General features: G+C 35.4%; 1 pseudogene; it reads left to right on the top strand.

The window, feature by feature from the left end:
* LOC105060726 (uncharacterized) overlaps positions 1 to 27113 on the top strand; it is a 32344-nt pseudogene that overhangs the window by 3863 nt on the left and 1368 nt on the right.

The raw sequence follows: 27113 nt of genomic DNA, 5'->3' as shown, positions 1-27113 counted from the left end.
GCTTGTGCTTTAGCTTTTGCCATTTAACACTTCACAGTCCACTCGTCTCTCCCAGTTGAAGAGAGAAAAGTTGACGAGACAGGGGCTTCGAAGCTTCCTTAAAAAGGAGGAAGAGAGAGAGAGAGAGAGTGCGACGGCAAAGAAACAGGGAATAGAGGAGAGAGAAAGAGAAATAGAAGTTGAAAAGGCTTTCGTTGATTTGATTTCTTTCTGCAAAGTATTTTGAAAGCCGAATTTGCAAAAATTTGAACTATTCAACTTCTAAAAATAACGGACAACAAGATCTAGAAAGTTACCACTTTCAATGTGCTATTGCAGTTCAACTCAACGAAGTCTTGACTCATCTAGAATCATAAAAGCCGACTCGTGACTCATACAATTCTAACAACAGAGCCTGTAACTTCAAACCATACAATTTCTTACTTTTTGTTTTATTATGATTACATATGTTTTAAAGGCACTAATTGCTTCTGGAGGATGCGAAGATCATGGATATGATCAACTCTATATAGATTTTTTAGAGGCAAGTTTTACATTCTGAGAATAGTTGAGCAGGTTTAAATTATCTCCTTGTTCTACACTTTCAGAGTTTTGAGCAGGAATTTGATTTTGTGTTCAGGTAATGGACTTCACAGATGACGCATTGTGACACTAGATGCTTTTGCTGATGCACACAAACCCGCATCTTTGTACTTCTGTGTCCCATTTGAAGTTTAGGCATGTAGGTTGGTAGTTCTTAATGGTACCCATGCACATCCAGTTGATCCCGATATTTCATAGCTTTTTGCAATCCATTGGGCTTGCAGTTATGAAAATGAGGAGCTACTGAGTACGCTGGCAAGAGTACATGATTCCTTGCTGCCAACTTTACATCAAGGATTTAATTTTGTTTCTAGTTCTATGCCTGACATGAAACAAAAATTATCTGGTGGCATGCTTTAGGATATTGTTCTCAGTTTGAAAATGTTGTCAGTGAGAATAGTCAAGTTTGGTGGGAAATTGCTGGACTTCTGCTATTTAAATAATCAACTCTCTGATTATGGCCTCCTTCAAACTGCTACCAAGATTTTTCCGGCCAAAGTTGAGGATCTGCCATAAGAGGAGATATTTTAGTTCAAACATTGAGAGAGATAAATGGAGAAGTTTTGCATCCTTTTGGAAAACATGTTACCGGAACTTTTCTTCAGAATCTTGAAAAGGACTTCAAGATACTGGACGTTATTCAAAGCCTTTTCAATAATGGTAAATTTCTTTTTACACATGTGTTCTTAAATTTCAGGGCTTTTTAACACAGCTTGATTTAGGGATGCCTTGGTTCTCTAGTAATCTTACAAAAAAAGGAAAAAGGATCTGTATTTTTCATTCTGAAGACAACATCTGAGATAGGGTCATTTTACTGGCATTAGCCATGGTAAATATATGTGGGCACAGACATTTGGAGATGCCCATGGTGAATATTTGTGATGTTAAATAAAAACCTTGACCATGATGAAATTTGTGTCATTCTGGAGTCCAGATGCTTTGGAATGCTTAACATATGCAGAGCGAGGATTATAACTTCGAGTTTGGTGGAGACAAGAGTTACATGGGCTTATTTTTTCGGAGGAACTTGTGAGATTTTTGTATGATCTTGTTTTTAAATGATCAGAGCTTTGATTTAATAGATTGGTGAATGAGAGGGGCATGACTTAGAGTTTAATTGTCATTATGATTGGAATATCGAGCTTAGCTTATGGTTGGGTGTCACATTAATGACCTCCCTTTCCTTGTTCTTGTATTACTCAGTTTTTAGAACAATGGGAAGTGGAGTCATAAGAAGTGGGGGGGAAAGCAGCTTTCAGTGCATTTCTGGCTGGAAGAAATCCCATTCATGGACCTTTTTGTAATTTAGGATCATAAATTGTCATGATATTCTGTATGTTCAAAGCTTTTTCTACAAGCCTGAGTTTGTCAATGTGGAATATCATCTTAATTTCTTCTTTGGAATAAATAAAACGTGTGCAATTCATTCTGAAGTGAAATTCATAAAGCATTCTTCTGTGAATCCACTTGATAGAAAATATACAATACAGTGCTTAGAAGTTGGGCAAAGTGTTTAATCTATGACGACTTAAATTTCTATGGACAGATTTCAAGTAAAGGCGACACAATGGATGGAACAAAATTTTCAACTTATTTCTTTTTTTTATTCCTTATCTGTTATTATTTCTAAAAAGCTTATATTAACATTGGGTCTACAGTGTGATTATGGTATGTTAAAAGTTTCCTGTAACTTTCTTCTCTTCTATGTTTACAGGATGGATTTTTATGGATGGGGATCAATTTCAATACATATCGCAAATTTCAACACCACCTACCACAGATTCCTGGAACAAAGAACCTGAGATCCCCATCTCTTCGCAAAATGCTTAAGCACAGATGGATGAAGAGGCTGCAATCCTTGAGTCTAAAATTAGTCAAATAACAGACCTTTTCCCTTATCATGGGAAAGGTTTTCTTTCAGCTTGCCTTGAAGTCTCTAACCATGACCCTGAAGAAGTTAATCAAAGGATATTAGAAGGAACTCTTAGTGAAGATCTTTCGTCTTTGGATACTTCATTAGAGCAAATTCCACAGCCAAAGTCAGCAGCAGTGAACAGGTGTGATAAAGGGAAATGGGTGCTGCTAGAATCTCCAGCTCATCATTCTGTATCTCCTGCCAAAGCGGATATCAAGATGCCAGTGAAAAATGAAAATGAGTCTTCATCTTCTGTTTCATCATATGGGTGGTGTACAAGGAAGTCTAATATTGATGTGCCTGACTCTGCAGTATGGGACTCAATAACAGCTAATGATGCAGTTAGGTCTGCTGTCCTGGAAGCAGAGTATGAATATGAAGATGATATGCAAATGTTTACATATAATTACTCATGTTTATTTGAGAAAGATTTCAAATATTCAAACTGTTTGATTAATTTTATATATTATTCTTAACATCTTTTCTGTGTCTGTAGTTTGTTTGTTTTTTAGGACATCATTTCACTTAGTGACTCTTGTTAATAAATTGATACAAAAAACTCCAAGAGTTCATTGTTGTCTTTGCAATTCAATTAGATTCAAGCACTTTAGTGTTGATTGTTTAGGATACATCTGATGTGGATGGTTATATTCTCCCCGAGCTGGATAGTGACATTTCACTGTGCCCAGTAACAGATGGATGTACAGCTGCATGGCACTTTGCCTTCTTTCCAGATGCAGTGGGATTCCATACCACTTTCTCATAAAACCTATAATTCATGTTCTAATGATTCTCAAGTTAGAGTATGGGGCAGGGTGGAATAAATTCTTATAGAAAGTCTTAAAGATTGCATGAGGAGGTATTATCTAAACCTAAATCTAGGCAAAATCTCTGAAGAACTACGAATATGTGCCAACCTTTGCAGAAACACCACAAAATCTTGAGTTGCTCAAAACAAAGTGTAGATGACGGAGAAATGTTTATTTTACTTTTCAAGCAAATCTTTTTTTTTTTTTTTGGACTCTATTAGTCCAAAAGATGCATGCATTCTGCTTGCAAAGGCTTTGTTTTAGTCTCTGAGATTTTCTTATCCGACCTCAGATGGTGCGGACATCAGAGTCATCAAAAATCGGCAATATGATTTAAGGCCATACTTGGATTTGTCCACGTCACCTTTGGAGCCACCACTCTCCACATGCCAAGAGAAGAAATATGCATGCCAGCATGTGCCGTGCTCATGCCAAGTTGTATCAAACATCAAGTACCCACATGGAGTTCCATTTCTTCCTTAGAATTCCTTAAGAGTTCTTGGCTACTTACTTATTTTGTTGAAGGCTGATTTCTTTCCTATGGTAGATTATAATGCTTTACTTTTTTGTGGAGGGTTGATTTCTTCCTTGTAAAGATAAGAGATTCCTAAACAAACAGGACCCTTAGAGTCCTATATAAATCATTGTATCTTTCATGAAAAAATAATGAATGATTTTACAAACTCCACAAATACTTGTGTCAATCGCTCCGAGAGGGAGAGGGTGTGAGACCCAAAATCGCTCCACAAGGGGAGGGTGTGAGGCCCACTTTCTATCCTATTCCTTCTACTTAAGATTCAGTATTCCTGCGACTCTGATCGACTCCACCATCTACCCACGCAAGCCTATTTCATCAAGAGAAGATCTGTCTCCTCCAGAATTTTTATCTGTCGTGCTGAGAGAAGGAGTGATTTCTTATTCTACAGAACATATGCTGTCAAGGACCTTCGTTTCTTAACAGTTGATCTTTGATTTTTTTTTAATCCGATGTTGGTAAAGACCTAGTTCTTTATCGATGGATCTGTTTGGTTAAAAAATTAAGAGCCCTAATCAGAGTAGTTTCTTAACTATCACGATCCGGATTCTTATCATCTTCTTGGATTTTCTCACGGATTTAATGTTTTATTTTCTCTCGTTCCATTCTTATTTCTTTTTTTGCATTTACTCATGAGCATGTTTAATTTCTGCTATCTGTTTATGAAATTTTTTATTACTAATTGTTTACTGATCTCTCGAATGGTATTCGTCTGTATCATTTAGATTGATCTCGCTTTAGTCTCGTATCAATTAATCACGCCTCCTGAGCAGAGTATAGGCAACTATACTGTCTGTCCTGGGAATAATGAGCCCCTGGTCGGACGTGATTTGTTGTTGATGAACAGAAGAGAGCTTGATTATTAGGATTGATTTTCTTTTTTTAGGATTGTCCCGCATCAATTTGGTATCAGAGCAGGTTGATTAGGGCTTTAGTTTAAATTCAGCAATTTAAATTTTCGCAAGTTAAATTTTCGCACTCTAAATTTCGTACTTTACTTTCAAGCATTTTAATTTTTATTGCACCTTATTTCTGCATCTTAGAGTTGCATGACCACTAGATCAGGAACCTGGTACCAACATCCTACTTCCCCACCCAACACCAATATGGATCCCAATATAGCAACCATCATTAATGCTCTGACTGAAAAGTTTGATGACATGAAAAATTTTATGAAAGCCATGGATGAGAGAATAGTGGTATTAGAAGAAGCTAGGCAGAAACAACCTGAACCTGAGTCTCCCCGACTACCTATAGGACAAAAAGGTAGGAATCTAGAACTTGATCGACCTATAGGGGCACGCCCGCACCATAACCAGTTCGATCAAGATGAGCATATTCTTAGGAATGTGAAAGTCGAAGCTCCAAGTTTTGATGGTTGTCTAGATCCGAGAGAGTACCTAGATTGAGAATCAGGTATGGACCACTATTTTGGATGGTACGAAATGTCTGAAGCAAGGAGAGTTAGGTTTGCTAGGATGAAATTGGTGAGGCAAGCCCGACTTTATTGAGAAAGTGTTGAGCGTCTTCTCAATCAGAGAAGACAAGATCCGATAGAAATCTGGGATGAGATGAAAAAAAAACTCAGAGAGAAGTACCTTCCCACCTCTTACCAACAAAGACTTTTAGATCAATGGCAGAGGCTTACTCAAGGGAATAGATCAGTCACCGAGTATATCACGAGATTTGATGAATACCTCATGAGATGTGGAGTAGCCGAAGATAGAGTTGTTACCTTATCTAGATTTAGAGCTGGATTACGAGAGGATATTCAGCGTGAGCTCTTTCTGCGAGAGGTAACCACGTTGGAACAAGCTTATCAACTTGTCTTAGATTTTGAAAGATTTTCTAGATATTCGACTCTCCGTCGTCCTGAACCCAACCGAGTAACCCCTTCTGGATCGAGACCTAATATTAATCAAACTCCTAGTAACGGACCTCCACTTACAAATCCTATTAGGAGAAAAGAAGATAAAAGAAAAGGAGCTATAGGAGAGTTATCAAAAGGAAGTAGTTCTCGATCTCATTGCTTCAAGTGCCATGGTTACGGTCACTTTGTTGCACAATGCCCCAATCGATCATTATTCGTAGAAGAATTAGAAGGAGAAACTCTAGAAAATATTGAGGAGGAAGTTTATGAAGCTGATCCAGATTTAGCCGAGCAATTTGAGAGTACTGAGGACATCCTAGGTTATGCCACACCTGAGTCAGACCTTAGGCTTGGAGTTGTTAGGTATGTCCTAGTCCAAACTAAGAAAAGTGAAGACTGGCATAGGACCTCTATTTTTCATACCTTCATAAAATTTGGCGATAAAATTTGTAAGGTGATCATTGATAGCGGTAGCTGTATCAACGCCATCTCCACCGACACGGTTAAGCGATTAGGATTAACTTCTGTAGATCATCCCAGTCCATACCGTGTGTCTTGGATTGATTCCTCCTCTATTTCCATCAAATTTAGATGCCGTGTGCCCATCCAGCTTCATTCCTATCAGGATCATGTGTGGTGCGATGTCTTACCCATGGAAGTCGGAAGTATCATATTAGGTCAGCATTGGCTATTCGACAATGATGTTACGATTTATGGCCGTACCAACTCCTGTAGCTTTACTCATCAGGGTAAGAAGATCACGATTAATCCTTCCCCACCTAAGGCTACTAATAGAAAGATAGGCGATGGACCAAAAGAAAATCTTAAGAAGAAAAGCCTCAATCTGATAGGTGCTAAAAATTAGAGACGATCATGAGTGAAGGATCACCAGTTTGGATGCTTGTTGCTAGAGAAGTTCGTGAGGATTCTAAGGTGGATTATCCTAAGGAAGTAGCTAGCCTTCTTACTGAGTTTCATGATGTCTTTCCTGAGAATCTTCCAGATTACTTACCGCCTATGAGAAACATTCAACATGCCATTGATTTAGTTCCTGGATCTATCCTACCCAACTTGCCCCACTATAGGTTGAACTCTAATGAGCATGCCGAGCTATAAAGACAAGTTGGAGAGCTGATAAAAAAAAGATTTGTGAGGGAGAGTTTGAGTCCTTGCGCGGTTCCTGCACTACTGACTCCAAAGAAGGATAGTACATGGAGGATGTGCATAGATAGCTGTGCCATTAACAAGATCACCATTAAGTACCGCTTTTCCATCCCTAGGTTAGATGACATGTTAGATATGATGGCCGGATCCACTATCTTTTCTAAGATCGATCTTAAGAGTGGTTACCATCAAGTAAGGATTAGACCGGGAGATGAGTGAAAAACTGCTTTCAAGACAAAAAATGATTTATATGAGTAGATGGTGATGCCATTTGGATTATCTAATGCCCCTAGTACCTTCATGAGGTTGATGACCTAAGTACTACGACCATTTATAGGAGTATTTGTAGTCGTATATTTTGATGACATTTTGATCTATAGTCGAACTAGAGAAGACCATTTAGATCACCTCCAAAGAGTGTGTCAAGTTCTTAAAACAAAAAGCTTGTATGCTAATCCTAAGAAGTGCGCTTTTATGACAGACCATATCATCTTTTTAGGTTTTGTTGTTACCCCCAATGGTGTATCTGCTGATCCTGAAAAGATTAGAGCAATAGTTGAGTGGCCGGTGCCCAAGAGTGTGCATGACGTGCGAAGTTTTCATGGATATCAATCTAGAAAATCAATAAACCTCATCCCACTACCCATACATGTTAGGATTTTCGAATCTGCAGAGTCATTTGCACAGTATGTCAAGAGTCTGCATAAAGAGATCAGTAAAAAAATTAGTATGAGTAATAAAGTTTATAAACAGAATGCAGATTCTCATCGACGTGTTCAAAAGTTTGCAGAGGGAGACTATGTGATGGTTCGATTGAGGCCTGAACGGTTTTCTCCCGGAACCGTGAAGAAGTTACATGCCCGAGGAGCAGATCCGTTTAAGATCATAAAGAAAATCAGATCAATTGCGTATATTGTGGACCTACCTTCTGATTTTGGAATTAGCTATACTTTTAACATTACAGATCTTGTTGCCTATAAAAAACCAACTCGGATACCTAGTGAGCCATTTGAGCCTGAACCAACCTTTGAGAGCGAACCTATCCCTGAGTGTCCACCAGCCAAAATGTCAGCAAAACACGATCAGATTGAGAGAATTTTGGATGAGCAGATTCTTTCCACCCGAAATCGAGGCTATCAGCGGTATCTGGTCAGATGGCGAGGTCGATCGGAGTCTGAAGATACCTGGATCACTCAAGAAGAGCTGCAATGCATTGATCCCGATCTACTTGAGCATCACCAGAGCAGAATCGACCCACACTCGACAGGGTCGAATTTTTCCCACCCCGGGAGAATTGGTGCGGACACCAGAGCCATCAAAAATCGGCAACATGATTTAAGGCCATACTTGGATTTGTCCACGTCACCTTTGGAGCCACCACTCTCCACATGCCAAGAGAAGAAATATGCATGCCAGCATGTGCCATGCTCATGCCAAGTTGTGTCTAACATCAAGCACCCACATGGAGTTCTATTTCTTTCTTAGAATTCCTTAAGAGTTCTTGGCTACTTACTTATTTTGTTGAAGGCTGATTTCTTTCCTATGGTAGATTATAATGCTTTATTTTTTTGTGGAGGGTTGATTTCTTCCTTGTAAAGATAAGAGATTCCTAAACAAACAGGACCCTTAGAGTCCTATATAAATCCTTGTATCTTTCATGAAAAAATAATGAATGATTTTACAAACTCTCCAAATACTTGTGTCAATCGCTCCGAGAGGGAGAGGGTGTGAGACCCAAAATCGCCCCACAAGGGGAGGGTATGAGGCCCACTTTCTATCCTATTCCTTCTACTTAAGATTCAGTGTTCCTGCGACTCTGATCGACTCCACCATCTACCCACGCAAGCCTATTCCGTCAAGAGAAGATCTGTCTCCTCCAGAATTTTCATCTGTCGTGCTGAGAGAAGGAGTGATTTCTTATTCTACAGATCATATACTGTTAAGGACTTTCGTTCCTTAACAGTTGATCTTTGATTTTTTTTTAATCCGATGTTGGTAAAGACCTAGTTCTTTATCGATGGATCTGTTTGGTTAAAAGATTAAGAGCCCTAATCAGAGTAGTTTTTTAACTACCACGATCCGGATTCTTATCATCTTCTTGGATTTTCTCACGGATTTAATGTTTTATTTTCTCTCGTTTCATTCTTATTTCTTTTTTTGCATTTACTCGTGAGCATGTTTAATTTCTGCTATCTGTTTATGAAATTTTCTATTACTAATTGTTTACTGATCTCTCGAATGGCATTCGTCTGTATCATTTAGATTGATCTCGCTTTAGTCTCGTATCAATCAATTACACCTCCTGAGCAGAGTATAGGCAACTATACTGTCTGTCTTGGAAATAATGAGCCCCTGGCCGGACGTAATTTGTTGTTGATGAACAGAAGAGAGCTTGATTATTAGGATTGATTTTTTTTTTTTAGGATTGTCCCGCATCACCAGAGGGGTTGGTTTGGTTGCTCTGAATTATTTTAGGTTTTTTTTTTGCTCAGAGATTGAGCTCTTAGATTGTTTTATCAATGTTGGGTTAAGACCATGCCTAGATGGATTAAAGAATAATCCCAAAGTTGTTTCCTCATTGACATTTGGTCCTTTGGATTGTTGGTGAGTTTCCACTTTCTGTTGCAAGAAATCATCAAGTGAATGATGAAATGCTTTCATGCCTTTGAATCAACACAAGTTGAGGTGCCCATTCCTTGTCCGAATAAAGAGAAGAGATATTGCTGGTAATGATTGCATCTCTCTCCCTTTTTTTTCTTTTCATTGTTTTTTTTTTAAATTTTGACATTGGCAATCTTTGTTTCAGTAGTTCTCTTTAAATTTTTTAATTCTATTCTTTCATAAGCTTCCGATTTTGGGAATTCATTTAGCAATTTGTTAGGTTTCATTTCTCTTTATTTGTGCTACATCCCGTGATACAGTAAATAGGATGTGACTATTTATGCTTAGGATTGGATATCTCCTTGTCTATGTTTTTTAACATACTCCTAGAGGCTTTTATTATTAAGTAATTAATTACTTTAACTGTCAATCATGTTCACACAAAATAAATTAGTTGCCTTGAGTTTTTTCCCCAGTTCTTCCTGCTTGGTCCTGAATCCTTATAGTTTGTACATATCATGGATGGAGCTGATCTAGCAATGCATCCCTGTTAGAAGTCATTCAACCTCAGATCGGTAGAGTTCCATTCCACAAGGAGTTGACTTGCTATAGAATAAACTTATTTCTGTTTGAAATTCTCTTGCTTGTTTATTTGTCACACCTATCAAAATTCCCCCCCTTTCTGTTTGAATGTGTACATAAAGGCTGAAATGAAGGTTTTGAAGAACCACACCCTTGTTTAATTCATGGTTTATAAATGAATGATCTATTAAATCCAGTAATATCATAGGAACAAGATGGTTAATGGCAACTCATTGGTGATTTTTACTGTTCATTAACCAATAATCCTTCCTCCAGTTTTTTAGTATGCTGAATTGGAGTATTACCCTCGTTTAGCTCATGAATAAATTAATAATCTACTAAATCACATTACGCCCCTGATCCGAAATTGTGAATCGAGGGTCATGGCAACCACCGCATACTCATAGAAAACTCTTCCCATAAACATACAAGGCATCTTATCATGCTATCCTAAAACAACAGTGGAATAATTAGTCAATAATTTAAATCCAAAACATAACGATCTAAATTTCTTCTTTAATATCTTAATAAATTCAACAATAATTCATAGGCCTTACATCAAATTCAATAAGACTTTCAACCTAAATTAAAAATATGGAGATTCTGCTTCTGATCACTCTTTCATTCATATCTTGTATCATCTTAATTCCTCAACATCTGTAAAAATAGTAAAATAGGAGGAAATGAGCTAGACAGCCCAGTAAGCAATGATCACTTTTCAACAGATTTCATCAGACATTTAAGTAAATAATCATTTATAGAAAATAAGCGTATAGAGTTCATCAATTCGAAATCAATTTCAATTATGCAACATAATTCATGCCAAATTCATTTTTTTTCGAAAATTCAAGTTTCTTTCGAGATTTCAATTTCTTTCGTTCTTCAATTCTTTTCGTCAACCATGAGCTATGACCACATTTTTTCTGTAGCAGAATCATAACACCACGTATCTTCTTGCGGTAAGCTGTGAATCATCTAGCAGCAAAGTCCTTCGGAACCGCTGGTCTCTCTGGCAGTTTGTCGCTGATCTCGCTGGCGATGTAAACCCTTAGGACAAATCAATTGCCAACGTATATGCCCCCATTGGCAGGGTCCTTTACATAGTCAAGTTGTCAATTCATATTGTTCTTATATCAGAATTCTTCATAAATCATATTTCATATTCTAATTTCGATAATAAATATATAATCATGTAGTATCGAAATCAATCAATATAATGCATCATAAAATCAATATATTCAATCATACTTCATCATAACATTTCAAATAAGATATTTTCATAACAAAATATTATTTCATCCAATTCATGCATCATTTCTCAAATCATATCAGAAAAATACATTATAATTTATCGATAAATCTAGAAAAAGTGAAATATTACTTACCTCGAACGCATTCCAATAAATCTACATAATTATATAATTTTTTTTTTAAAAATTCTGTTCGCAGATCATATCGCGATATCCCATGATCAAACATCCACAATCCTATACAGAATTAATTTCAATAATTAGAAAGAATACGAATACCATATTTCAACAGTTTAGATTGGGTCTGATCATCTAATTTTATCCAATCAAAATCTAATTAGATCCTAAACGATCCAAAGTTTGACTATCAGATCAAATCGGATTCGAAATGATAGGACCGAAGTTTCTTCATCGATTTCATAAAATCAAGTAGAGAGAGACAATTAGAGGAGAGAGAATTCATGAGGTACAATTCGAATTGATCAGGTGACACAATCCAACATTATGATTGGTCCAATATCTCAATTGGTGAAATCAACATGATCAAATCAAGTCATGGCTAGATCGAAATCATGGATGATCAAATCTAAAGATTCATGGTCTGATCAAGGTGGGTGCCAGTACGCTGTCTGACAATCATGGATCAGGATTCTTCATTAGATCAGAAATATTAAAAGAAACTCTCATTGATAAATCAATTAAGAGAGAAAAATCGATAGAGAGAGAAATGGCTTTAAAGAGAAAAAATTTTAGAGAGCGAAAATTCATCTTGGACTCCTCAGATGATATGATTCAACAAATTCGATCGATCAGATCAAATCATGCTAAGATTATCATGTGGATAATTCAATAAAATCATGAAAAATAGAATCTTAAAAATACCTAATATGATCAAAGTGGGTGTCGGTGTACCGTCCGGCGATCGCAGATAAAAAAAAATCCATCACTAAGATCATTTAAATTCATCATCATTCTTCTCAAAATTCTAGAAAATCTTAAAAGAGAGAAATAACTTAGAGAGAGAAAGTAGAGAGAGAAAGTCCAATTATAGAGAGAGAAAATACTAGTTCAGACTGAAGGGAGAGAGGGAAGAGAGAGAAACTCTCTTTCTCATATTTTATTATTTATATCATTATTTATTAATTAATTTATTTTATTTTCTCTTTCTTCTTTTCTTTCTTTCTTTTTTTTCTTTTTCTTCACGGAAAAGAGAGGAGAGAAAATCCTATTTATTATTATTATATTATTATTATTATATTTTTCTTCTCTTTTTTTTCTTTTTTTTTTTTTCTTTTTTTTTTTTTTTTCTTTTTCTTTTCTTTTTCTTTTCTTTTCCTTCTTCTTCTTCTCTTTCTTTTCTTCTTCTCGGGCTTCCTTTGGGCCGAAACAGAGGATCTCACAATCCCCTGTTGGCTGGCCGACCGGCGGTGCAACCGGCATGGGATGGCCGTCGGCAGGAGGAGGGGCGACCCAGCGCAAGAGGTGGGCTAAACTGGTGGCCGGCGGTGACCATCGGCACCCAAACATTCAAAAGGGATCGATTCCCTTTCTCAAAGAAATCCGGCGACTCCAGTCGCCGACGATCGTGCACACAAGCATGGGAAGAAAGGAGAAGAAGAGAGGAAGAGGAGGAGGCTCACCTTCGACGCCGGCGAGGCTTTTCCGATGAGCAAAATGGACGGCACAAGGATGGGGCTCCGTGGTGGTTTTCCGGCGATTGCCGCCGACTGGGTCTCGAATCTTCGGTGAGAGGGAGAGAGGAGGATTCTCCTCCTTAAATAGAGCCGGAGGGAGGCTCTTTCCGACTCCGATTGGGAGCCGGTGAGAGGAGGAAGAAGACTCCCTTCAGGAGTCTTCTTCCTTTTTTGTTTTTTTTTTTATTTGGGCTTTGGTGGGCTAGGATTGTTACATGGGCTGGGCATCACAGTATTCAAGGAGCAAAGTTGGTTAGTGACAACTGGAGAGTGATTTCTAATATTTATTAACTACCAATCCTTCCACCTATTATTTAGTATTGGTTCTCTACCAAGTGAGTGGACATTGTGATGCTTAATCTATGTGTGTATTTTGGATATAACATTACTGGATTGTCTTCTTCTGCATTAAGACTGAAATGTTCCCACATTTATTAATGTCAAGTAGGCTTTAATGGATATTGTTGGTTCTACAAAACATTATATAAATGTGGATGAACTTGGTTTGACTCAGCAGAATTTTGGATCTGATGGGGGTTGTGTGGCTGTGCATGAATTTTGTGAAATGCTGCTCTTGCTGCATACTGAAGCTCGGCTATCGTACCTTTAAGGGTTTGTGCAGATGTACTGCAGGTCACGACGTTTTGTGATTCTATATGTTTTTTGAAATTAAGATAATGATTTTAAAAATTCATATTATGTTGTGACGTGAAAATCCAAACTTCCTTTTCCTCGTACAAGACACAAACATATCTGATATTAGGGAACTGAAAATTTTCACTTAATGATTTCTCCATCTCTTTCTTGCATCTTTCTATTCAGATCTTTCTTAATTTAACAACCAAGCAACTTATGTGATCTCAAAATTTTGAATTAGTTAAACAGACAGAATCATCAATGAGAAATTAAGAACTTGCGAATGCAGCGTTATTGTATTATTTCAATTTGTTTATGCTGCTGTGTAATAACCAAGCTCATTTGAGTCCTGGATCAAGCCCAAATTTTTGAAACCTACTTTTGAAAAAAAAAAAAAAAAGAGAGAGGAAGCAAACAAAGAAGACTCCTGCTGATAGTTTTCTTCCACCCAAAATCACCAGATAAGAAGTCAAATCCTGGGGGGGATTAGGTCTCCCCTCCACTCTATAAGACTCCCTCTCTCCCTCCTAAGCAACCCACGATGACTACCGGCTTTTCTCCCTCTCATTTCTCCTTGGTTTCTTCCATTGAAGCTGTGGCCTCCCATACTCATGCTTGCCGGAAATTGGAGCCGACAACGCTGCTGAAGCCCGAGGTAAACACCGACCCTTTTTCCTCTCCTTCTTCCCTTTCTTCATGTGGCTTTGGGTGTCGCCGTCAGCCATCGAATTTATCAAAAAATCCACAAAAAGAAAAACCCCTATTTTCTCTATTTTGAACGAGCTTTCTTCTTCCCTTTTTCGACCACCAGTATTGCCGCCTATGGTACCGCACCCATGGGTCATGACCCCCACCTCCTTAACTTTCTTTTCCGAAGGTCATGGCCATCGGTGATCAACCAACGATCGAAGAAAATACAAGAAAAAGGGATGGTCCCCTATTTTTTTGATTTTTCTATTTTTTTTGCTGGCCAAACCTCGCCATCGGTCATATCTAGCTCCATCGCCGTCGTGCACTGCTGCCAGACTATCGATCGTGCCGCCGCAATCTGTCGGACCATGGGCAACATCCCTCTGGTCCTCTCCCGTTTGGCCAAAGAAGAAGAAAGAAAAAAAAAAGAAAGAAGAAGAAGAAAAGAAAAGGAACAGAAAAAGAAAAAGAAAAAAAAGAGAGAGAGAAAAGAATTTTCTCCCTCCTCTCTTTCTCCTTCTCTCTTTAGAGTCTTTCTATTCTTTCTCTTTCTATTTCTAACTGCATCATGGACCTAGGACAAACTTAAGATGAACGTAAGATGATCTGAAATCACTTCGAAATTCGTACAGTAGGTTGAATCCCAGCCCATCCCTTATTCAAAATTTATAGCATTTGATCATAGTTAATTTATATTGAGTCACCTTGATATAATCTCTGATGATCTCAATCATGATTGTCTCTTCTAGAGGATACGAAGATTCTCTTTATTTTTTCTCTCTACTTTCTCTCTCTAAAATTTTATCTCTCTTCATGATTTTCTCTTTCTAAAAAATTTTATGGATCAGTGGAGGGTCTAGATATCTATGTAATCAAGATCGATTGATTGATCCTAGAAGATGTCATAAACCTGTGACTTTAAGATATTTTCATAATTTTTCTATTCTTAACTATATATGATTTTTATATTTAACCCTGATCATACAGAGATGTAATTGTTGTACAAGAAGATATTGAGCAAAACATCTTGATTTCGGATTCGTAGATTGAAGAGCTCATCAATTTTTATATTTAAATCGATCACAGATAAAGGTAAGAATCTCTGTATATGATCATCAATATATATGCTATTTTACCATAGCCTTGTACACTGCAAATTGAAATTGATTAATAAAGTTAAAGCATTATAATTTTATGAAAAAAAAAGATATTGTTTGGACTAGTCTTGTCATGTAGAATAGCCAGCTAGGAGCTTATACTTGGGACAGCCTCTACAGGCTTATACGTGAATCAGTCGGTCAGGAGCTCATGCATGGGACAGCCTGCTAGGTGCTTATGCCTGGGACAGCCCCCCACAGACTTTCATACGTGGGACAGCCAGCTAGGAGCTCATGCTTGAGACAGTTTTGAAGGACTTATGAGTGAAAATTTGATCGGATAGAGACTGAGGCATAGTCTTGGTTAGTCTAAGACTAGAAAGAAAAAAGTTAAAAATTATATGATTATGAAAGAAAAATAGAAGATAAGACATGAAACTAATGCTGAATAAAAGTATTTCACCCATTAACATATAATGATGCATCTCTTTCGACAAGACATATAATTTATAGATGTTTACAGTATTTTGAATATTGAACATGAGATTTTATATTTTATTACTTATCCTTATTTTCAGATTATATTATTATACTGGTGTGATATGTGAGAATCTTACTGAGCTGTAAAGCTCACACTCCTCTATTTTTTTTCTCTTCTTAGAGTTACAGGATACTCATGGTTGGCTATGGTATGGATTTGTAAGTAGACGGATGCATAGATAGAGTGTCATTGATACCTGATCAGAGGATTAAAGGTATTTAATTTATAATCATATAAGTTTTACTAATTATGGTTGAAATTAGACATTATGGATGTTGAGATGGTAATGAATTATTTTGAGTCTTGCATATTCTTTAGGGCTTGCTTTAAGAAGTGTACGGCCATCACGTATCCGATCCGGATATTGGGTTCGAGGAGTGATAGAGTGGTATTAGAGCTTAGGTTTAAGATCATTAGAGACTGTGAAGCGATATCAAAACTTTGTGTATGATCAATAGGTGTGACAGAATGGTATCAGAGCTTAGAGCTTAGGTTATGATCATTTGGAAACTATGATACAGGTGATCAGGATATGACAGAATGGTACCAAAGCTCAGGTTTAAGATCATTAGAGATGATGACATAAGCGATATTAAAATTTTTAGATTATGATCAATAGAGTATGATAGATAATATCAGAGTTTAAGGTTTTGATCATTAAGAATGTGATTGAATGTTATTAGAGTTTAGGTTATGATCACTAGGAAATATAACTTAAGTGGTACTTGAGCTTAAGGTTATAATTATTCGGGATTGTGGCTTTAGTGATATTTGAACTTTGATTGTGATCATAAAGAATATGATAGACATAAAAGAAAAGATTCAATATTTGAACTTTGAATCAATAGATACTATGAAAAAATTTATGTATAAATGGTATATGATGTCCATAATAAAATTGATGAGTTATATTTTAGATTTTAATTAGTAAGGTTGACTTGAGTATGAGAAGACTTGATCCTGAAAGAAAGTGGGGGGTACTGATATATTATGTTGGGTATACTCGATGATTTTAGAATGTCAAACTTATATGGATGGAGATCATGATAATTTTTCTGATTTCGATGATAATTGTCTGAGCATTATAAATTTTGAACTTATTAAAAGAAAGTTAATTAGGGTATGATCTAAGAAGGAATTGTATCATATGAGAGAGAAATATTTTTGAGCATTGAACCTATAAATGATCATATATGAAACTCAAATTTAGATGAAAAATATACTTGGATTTTGTTATGAAAATATGAGATACACATCTTGGTAAAATCTTTGGTTATTCAAAATATCATATTTGGATATGATTTCTTGATTTTTTAAGTTACATTAAATTTTAAGTCAAAAGATTATTTTTCTAAGTGGATCTAAGTTATTCTGATATTATTGTTAAATTGAATAAGAAAATTAGTTTTGTTAGAGTATGATATACATGTTATGATGAAATCTTTAATAATTCATATTACCATCTTTGGATTAGATTCTTTAATTTTTTTTTATGATTGTTGAGGATAGTAGAGTGTATTACTTATTCAAGTTAAAGTTCAGATTTCTGAGCTGATCTAAGATATCTTGCTAGTATTAAATTTTGAATAACTTATATAAGTCTTAACACATAAGGGATAAGATTTTGCCTGGATTGATCGATTAATATTAAGGATTGTGATGAAGAGAGCTCTATAAGAAATAATCAAATTGATTCTACTTACAAAGAAGTTGATTTGAGTTCTTTTAGTTTGTTCGAGTGAAAGTTAATTCTTTGAAAAAGAAAGATTTATTTTGAAATTATCTAAATAATTGTAAGATAAATTTAAGATTAACTTTAATTAATTCTAGACATATTGGATTCTTGAGGAGTGATGAAGCTTATGCAATGATTTCAAATATAAAAAAATAGATCAAGATTTAATTTTGATGTGCTATGCCCAAGGGATAGTAACGATAAAAAAACTTAAAATTTTGCTCTAAATTTTATATAAAATTTAAAAATTAGATCTATCTTTGATTTATCTAACATACAAGGATATTCTTATCTTTAATAAACTTATATAATTTGACAAGTTGAGATCAAAATACACAGCAAAAGCGTGGTGGTTTAAATTGATTAGAAATATTAATCCTTTAAATCAAAAGATATTATAAAATATATTAGTTGTAAATAAGAAAGAATTTTATTGATAATGAAAGGATGCTACAGATTTTGATTTAATCTGATCATAGTCGGATAATTTTTATCAGTAGGTTATTTCATTGTAGATAATGCCAAGAAAGACCCTAGACATCTCAAGTTTATTGTTGACAGCTTGATAGTTCTTTTGTTAGTTCAAACCTAGAATGTCTTGACACAGATATTATTTTTTGAGATTTAATATTATTACTCGAACTGATGTAGTAGGTTGAGATTTTCTTAAGAAAGTCCAATTGTTAAATTTGTTGGAAGGTCAAAAAAAGAAAGAAAACTGTAATTATGAGGAGTGTTTGATATTTAGACTATTTTTGGTTTCTATTAAAGGTAATGAGTTAATCAACCAATATAATGGACAAAGAATTAGATATTTTAATACCTAATCAAAATGTTATTGTTTGTTTGAAAAAAAAAATTAAGAAACCAACATGAAAAAAATAAATTTGAGATCTCACCTAATTTTGTTATATCAAAATCTTGTGAAACAAGTACTATGTAAGGCAGACTATTAAAAGTTCGAAGATGGCATAATTGATGTTCTTTTAAAGTTATTGATCAAGCAAAGTTAATTTTGAGGATGAAATTATTTTAAAGGGAGAGAATGTAATAACCTAGCCCATTTGGGCCCTGGACCAAGCCCAAATTTTTGAAGCCCACTTTTGAAAAAAAAAAAGAGAGGAAGCAAACGAAGAAGACTCTCGCGGGGAGTCTTCTTCCACCCAAAATCATCAGAGGAGAAATCGAATCCATAGGAGATTTGGCTTCCCCTCTACTTTATAAGACTCCCTCTCCCCCTCCTAAGCAACCCACGATGACTGCTGGCCTTTTTCTCTCTCCTTTCTCCTTGGTTTCTCCCATTGAAGCTGTGGCCTCTCGTACTCATGCTTGTCGGAAATTGAAGCCGACAACACTGCTGAAGCCCAAGATAAACACTGACCCTTCTTCCTCTCCTTCTTTCCTTTCTTTTCATGGCTTTGGGTGCTACCGTCGCCATCGAATTTGACAAAAAATCCACAAAAAGAAGAACTCCTATTTTCTCTATTGTGAACGAGTCCTCTTTCTCCCTTTTTCGGCCACTAGCGCCGCCGCCTATGCTACTGTACCCATGGGTCATGACCCCCACCTTCTTAACTTTCTTCTTCGAAGGTCATGGCTGCCGCTGATCGGCTAATGATCGGATAAAATATAAGAACAACGGATGGTCTCCTATTTTTTTGATTTTTCTAATATTTCCACTGATCGAACCTTGCTGCCGGCCATCTCTAGCTCCATCGCTATCGATCATCGCTGTCGGACCACCGACTGTGCCACCACAGCCCATCAGACCACGAGCAATGTCACTCTGGTCCTCTCCCGTTTGGCCAAAGAAGAAGAAAGAAAGAAGAAAAGAAAGAAGACGAAGAAGAAAAGAAAAGGAAAAGAAAAAAAAGGAGAGAGAAAAAGATTTTCTCTCTCCTCTCTCTCTTTCTCTCTCTAGGATCTTTTTACTCTCTCTTTTTATCTCTAACTGCATCACAGACTCTAGGATAAACTTGAGATGAAAATAAGATAACCTAAAATCACTTTGAATTCGTATAGTAGGTTGGATCCCAGCCCATCCCTTATTCAAAATTTATAGCATTTGATCATAGTTAATCCATATTGAGTCATCTTGATATGATCTCTGATGATTTCAATCATGATTGCCTCTTTTGAAGGATACGAAGATTCTCTCCACTTTCTCTCTCTACTTTCTCTCTCTAAAATTTTATCTCTCTTCATGATTTTCTCTTTCTAAAAAATTTTATGGATCAGTGGAGGGTCTAGATACCTACGTAATTAATACCGATTAGTTGATCCTAGAAGATATCCTAAACTTGTGACTTTAGGATATTTTTATAATTTTTCTATCCTTAATTATACATAATTTTTATGTTTAACTCTGATCATGTAGAGATGTAATTATTGTACAAAAAGATATCGAGCAAAATATCTTGATTTCGGATTCGTGGATTGAGAAGCTCATCAATTTTTGTATTTAAATCGGTTATCGATAAAGATAAGAATCCTTATACATGATCATCAATATATATGCTATTTTACCATTGGCCTTGTACACTGTAAATTAAAATTGATTAATAAAGTCAAAGCATTATAATTTCATAAAAAGAAAAAAAAATATGGTTTAGACTAGTCTTGTCATGTGGAACAGCCTGCCAGAAGCTTATGTCTAAGACAGCCCCCACGGACTTATATATAGATCAGCCGGTCAGGAGCTCATGCCTGGGACAGCTCACCAGAAGCTTATGCCTGGGACAACCCCCTATGGGTTTTTATACGTGGGACAGCTGGCCAGGAGCTCATGCTTGGGACAGCTTTGAAGGGCTTATGAGTAAAAATTTGATCGGATAGAGACTGAGGCATAGTCTTGATTAGTCCAAAGTCAAAAAGAAAAAGGTTAAAGATCATGTGATTATGAAAGAGAAATAGAAGACAAGACATGAAACTAATACTGAATAAAAGTATTTCACCCGTTAATATATGATGATGCATCTCTTTCGACAAGACATATAATTTATGGATGTTTACGGTATTCTGAATATTAAACATGAGATTTTATGTTTTATTGCTTATCCTTATTTTCAGATTATATTATTATATTAGTATGATATGTGGAATTCTTATTGAGCTGTAAAGCTCACACCCATTCATTTCTCTTTTTTTTCTCAGAGTTACAGAATGCTCATGGTTGACTATGATATGGATTTGCAAGTGGGGGATGTATAGATAGAGTGTCATTGATATCTCATCAGAGAATTGAAGGAATTTAATTTGTAATTATATAAATTTTACTAATTATGATTGAAATTAGATATTATGGATGTTGAGGTGGTAATGAATTATTTTGAGCCTTGCATATTCTTTAGGGCTTGCTCTAAAAAGTATGCAGCCATCATGTATCCGATCCAGATGTTGAATTTGGGGTGTGACATGCTTAGCATAGGTTGCCTCTAACGGTGCAAAGTACCTTATGCCTTTTTTTAACTTTTTTTCATTGGCAACTGTAGAAGTGATGAGTAACGTAATCTCCTAAATGGATTCAATCATGCAATAGTATTTATAAGAGAAGAAATTGGTGGTGCAGATGTTACATTTTCATGCCAAAATTTAAAATAAAAAATCTGACGTTTGTCTCTTTGCCAACTGATCTCCAAGCCCTTCCACAGGAAGAATGTGTGGTAAAATATTTGATGTTTCAATGCTATGTCCAGCGGTCATTTATAGCCAAAAAGAAGCAGCTGGTTTGAATGGTTTGCCAAGATGATGCTGGTAGCAGGCACGAATGATTTGGTAATTAACGTTGGAAGCTGGGTATTGCTGACTCTAGCCAAGTATCAGAAAAAAATTTTTATAGTCGGATCGATTATGAAAAATTTATAGTCAGATCGTCATCGTCTACCATGTGTATATATCGAGACATCCATAAAAAAAAGACGGTTATATGGTGTTTATCTAAACTGTTCAAATATCTCTAGATTTATCTATTCTTCTTTTTTTTAGTATTACGCACGTGCGGCCATCCATCCTTACGTGATAGATGATGATAATTCGATCATAATTTCTTTCATGATCGATCTGATTATAAAAATTTTATCTCAAGTCTCGTATCTGAAACACATAGCCATCAGCTCAGTGTCATTGTGACGTGCATCTAGCCTTCGTCCCATTTACCTCAATACTCAGGTGCAGTGGGTGCTGCATTGCATACTGTACTTGCCACTGTGTAATGTAGCCTGCCTAGCTAGGTTCAAACCTTTCAAAAAGGTCTGGCTGCGTGCTTCTGTTCTTCATTGGATCCCAAGATTCGACGCAGGACCGCATCAGCATCGTGCAAGCAAAAAGAAAATGCTCCTAGCATGTTAAGAGATAGGCATCTTATTTATATAGAGGTAATGATGTGGAATAAAGGCAGATCCTTTCATGCGAGGTGTTGTCATGATGCATGGGTTAAAGTGGAATAAGCTCTGGTTCAGAGAGTTCACGTTGTAATATAGATGAATGAGATGGTTAAAATTATTCATAAAAATATTAAAGATATATTTGATTCGTAATTGAAATTAAAATCAGAATGAATTGGGATAGGAATCGAAATGGTCATATTCCTTGAAGCATTGATTTGTGATCAGAATTGAAAGGAGATTTGAATGCTAAGGAAGAATAGAAATTGAATTTCGGAGGCTTAGAATATTTTTATTTTTATTTCATTTTGAGGGCACATTTATAAATTTAAATTGGGTACCCATGCAGCATATTGCTTGAAAACCTTTGTTCTCACAAAAGAGATGAGATCACTTTAGGAACATAGCTCTATCTAAATGTCACCGTGGGGTGAGAAAGCGCCAACTAAAGGAACGCGAAGGCGTGTTACTTTTATTTGGTCTTGCAATTTTTAAAATTTATGACCGTTATAATGACTATTATGTGGTCATATGACTCGTCATATAACGACTAATAGTGTCAAGTAATGACTCACTATATTTCCCCTTATAGTGGCTAATAATGGCCATTATATAACGACACTGATTTGGCTGCTAAACGACCAAGGGCGTGGTTGGTGTTGCTTTTGTTTTTGTTTTTGTTTTTATTTTAGTTTTTTCAAAGTTATCCGTACAAAACGGAAAGCCAGAGACTAAATGGCCATTATAACAAAATTATTTTACTCTAAAGAACCCTACCAGACCGACAGCTTGGGAAGGTAAATGAGGTAAAAATACAATTGAAGCATCATAGAGATAGATTTCATGAGCATGCAACTGTAGCATCCTCTCGAGGACAAAGAGAGATTTGATTAGATAATAATTATAAGGGATTTTGATGATGTTTCCTCATTGTCCCTGGAATATCAACTTAGTCCCTCTTTTGGTCTAAAGAACATCAATCCCATGCATCTCTATAAAAATATAATTAGGTTAGTCTTATTAATTGCTAAAACACCCTTATTGGCTTTTAAGGAAAGGTGTCTTAAAATTTCCTTCAATTCATCTGTGACCCATCTACATACTCTTCTACTCTCTTTCTCACCTGCCTTGCACGTCTACTCGACATCGATGATTAGGAGAGCAACGTGAAGCTTCCTCAGTTGTTCCTATCACAGCAAGTGGTTCAACTTTGTATCAGATAAGATAATGGTAAATGTGGTTTCGGGATTTTACTTAACAGATAAGATTAGATTATATGTGTGACAATCGATCTCCAATATTTAGCTCGAGGTGTAACTATAAAGTTCTTTCAGTATTGAGTGAAAACTTTGGGAACTACATCCCAAATTACCTTTAATTTAGGAATGCTGCACCCTCTCCCTTCCAAACATTCTTCCTATCTTTTTTCCCTTCCATCTTCCCTCTAATTCTTTGTATGTTTCTTTCTACTCGCTTCGTCTCATTATAAATTTCACAACATATTTAAGATCATGTGGTTTCTGGACAATTTGATTATCTAGACTGCATGAGCTTATGAGCTGGTTAAGTTATTTTGATTAAAATTATCCATATCTTGTTTCCTTTTGATTTTTAACCAATTCTTCTAAGGTGACATTTGGTACCATTTCCTGTCTTTAGTTTTCTATTTTTAAAAAAACCAAAAACTGTTTCTGTGTTTTTGTAATGTGTTTTTTCAAATTTGTTTAAAAACCAACTACACCAATTACTGTTATTTTTGGAAAATGAATAAAATAGAAATACATGCATCTTGAATTATAAAGTGTAAAAAATTAAAAATACATCAGTTTAGAATCTAAATTCAACGATGAAATACTAGAAAATATGAGTGTGATCGAATCCAACAAAAATACAAGAAAAATATGAATGTACAAGCACAACTATGAAATTAATGCCTATTATAACTATCCCATAATTATTTTGCGATGCGATCTCGAACATTAGCCATTTTATAAAGTTGGCTTGGATTAACATTAACACTAACTCGATCAGAAGTGCTTGCTCCATCATTCCTATGGTTGTCTTCGAGCTCAACATTTTCATACATTCTAACAAAGGATCTCCACGTGAATACATTCTAATAAAGTTACGAATAGCACAACAAGCAAGAGCTATATATTTTTGTTTCTTTAAGTCATATGCATGCATTGCTTCAAGAATAGCAAAACGAGCTTTCAATACACCGAAACACCGTTCAATGATATTATGTAATGATGAATGTCTATAGTTAAATATTTCCTTGGGATCTTGTGGATTCCATCCTTGTCAATAATCATGTAAGTGATAACGCTTTCCACGATATGGTGTAAGAAATTCAGGCATGTTGGTGCAACCAGAATCAATCGCATAATATTTTCCTTGAGCAGGCATCAAAAAATTATTTTCTGGATTAGTTACAGTTTCTAAAAAAAATTTAGAATCATTTGCAGTTCCTTCCCAATCGTCATAACAAATATAAATCGCATATCAAATGAACATACACATATTATGTTTTGAGTGGTTGTAATCTTCTTTTCTCTATATGGAATTTGCTTATCAGCTGGAACACGTGCAGAAATATGAGTACCATAAATAGCCCCTACACATTTCTACCATTTGAAAAAAAATTATAACAATATTGGTTGAGTTTTATTATATTATAGTAATTTGATATAATATAAATGAGTGAGTAAAAAAAAATACCTTGAAAAATGGATAGTATTTTGGATTGTTTCTTATTTTTGGAAGAGTTTCATCAAATGAGGGAGGAACAATGATATCCTTAGCAAGTGAGCAGATGATATATAGAACTCTCTTAAAATATTTGGAGGTTGTTTCGATAGAATGTTGAAATTGATCTCCAATAACTCGATGTCGCTCATTTTGAGTGATAATAAATAAAAAAATTACCACTAGTTCTTGAATTGAAATAAATTTTGAAGCTTTTATCTTACCTCTTCATTTTTACTCCTCGCAAATTGGATAAAACATGGTGGTTCCATTCGAAATAATTGATAGCATATCATGGGATGACCATTTAATACTTCAACCACCTACTCATGTCCCATTAACTTTGAAATTCTTTGTGGTCGAGGTGTTTTCTTACATAGTTCACTATACTCTTCACTAGCATAAATAGTAACCAATTGCTCAATTTCATTATCAGAATCTGATAAAAATTCTTCTAAATCCATATCTCAATCTCTTCAAATTAGACCTATAAACAAATAAAATAGAAAAAATAATTTATAATCATAAAAATAAACATAATTAGAATAACAAAAATTCACATTCTCATGAAAGATTATAACAAAAATATCCAATACATAAGATCCCAATAAATGTGTTCAAAACATTAGACATAAGATCAATTAGACAAAGTGTCTAAAAATTCCACAACAAAAGATAATAAGAAAGACATTCTCAAACTAAAAAGTTTGCATTCTCAAATATTGAGCACCCAATCCTTCTTTCTTTCTTCCGATGTGAAGGAACATACTTCTCCATAAAGGATCATCATGTGTATATTTGGTTGCTTTTGCATAAGACACTCCATCTATTCCTTCAAGCTCATTGAGTGCATTCATACAAGCAACAATATTCTCTTTATCTTGCCTAGATTGAGATCCAGAAATATCTCCACTTTCATTATTTGAAGTAAAAGATGTAGGACTATTCATTCTTTTTTTCAACAACTCTATTTTCTTTTTAGAGTTCTCCCCTATTAGAGTCAAAGCATTAGCCATTGCAAATTGAACTTGATCTCTCATTTTTCAATGACTAGTTCTTGAACAATTGAAGTCTTAGCTTTCTTACTTGTATCGGTATCTACTTCATCTTCATTTGAATTCTTAGATCCTTCATCATTATTATTTGATTCCTCAGTAATGGAAGGACTTTTGGTAGAAGCCTGAGCATTAGCTCCAGTTGTAGTAGTATCACCATAAATGGTGCACAACTTATCATAATGTTTGCATCCTTTATCTTCTTACTTGCTTATGCACCTACAATATAACAAAAAATGATTTAGATAGTAAACTAGCTAAACCTAATAGATTACATATAGTGAATATAGTATTAAGTTAATGCATACCTTATACAACTTCTTCCACACTTCTTCAATAGCTGTAATTTGAAATGTTGTTGGATTGTATCTAATTCCAGTTTCACTCAATAGCTTAATAAAACCCTTTCATCTACTCCGAAGTGAATTAAACTTATTTTTCAATTGGTTATGTATATAGTCTTTTCCAAATTTCATTTTTAACTCCTCTTTAATAGTTTTCTATGCATTTTTAGAAAAAATGGTCGTTTGTCTATTTTCTTTCTTAACTTCCTCTTCCATTAAACATCCGAAAAATAATTCAATAAGTTTAGGCCAAACTCCCCCAGTTTCATTAACTTCAAGGACTTTATCATCATCAACTTCTTGGCTTACCGTTGCCATCTATCCAAATTATACATAAAAATAAAATCAACCTATTGATAAGAAAACGAAGGAGAGCCACAAGTGATTTGTAAGAACTAAGAAGGTAGTAAGGAGTCGCAAAACCCAAAAGGTTTGAACAATCAATATTCAATATCACAAAATTTTTGGATTTAGTAAACATAATACAGTAACACCCTATCACAAATTAACATAAACATAAATATTTGGACCAAAGGGTCCTCTAGTGCTTTTTTAACATATTTGTGCATTATATGTTTCCTATATCCCCTTTCTTTTATGGATGAAGACAATGTGGGTGCTTGTCACTAATCCTACCCACAACCATAATAATGTAAGAATAAGAAAAATAGAAGTTTCATGAGAATGGACTATTGGTGATTAGCACCGGCAACACTGTTAGTGACTATGGACTATCGGTGATTGACACCGGCAGCAGCTTTTGATAGTAATAAGATAGATGCAAAGTAATAGAGATGACGAGAAGAATGGCAGAGGAAAGAAAGATGAACAGCCACTACAACTCAAGCAAAAGCAAAGAACGAGAGAGAGAGAGAATGTGTCT

Source organism: Elaeis guineensis, chromosome 13 (assembly GCF_000442705.2).
Source record: "Elaeis guineensis isolate ETL-2024a chromosome 13, EG11, whole genome shotgun sequence".
Taxonomy (NCBI): Eukaryota; Viridiplantae; Streptophyta; class Magnoliopsida; order Arecales; family Arecaceae; genus Elaeis; species Elaeis guineensis.
The sequence above is the reverse complement of the archived record's forward strand: the minus strand, read 5'-3'. Positions and strand labels throughout refer to the sequence as shown.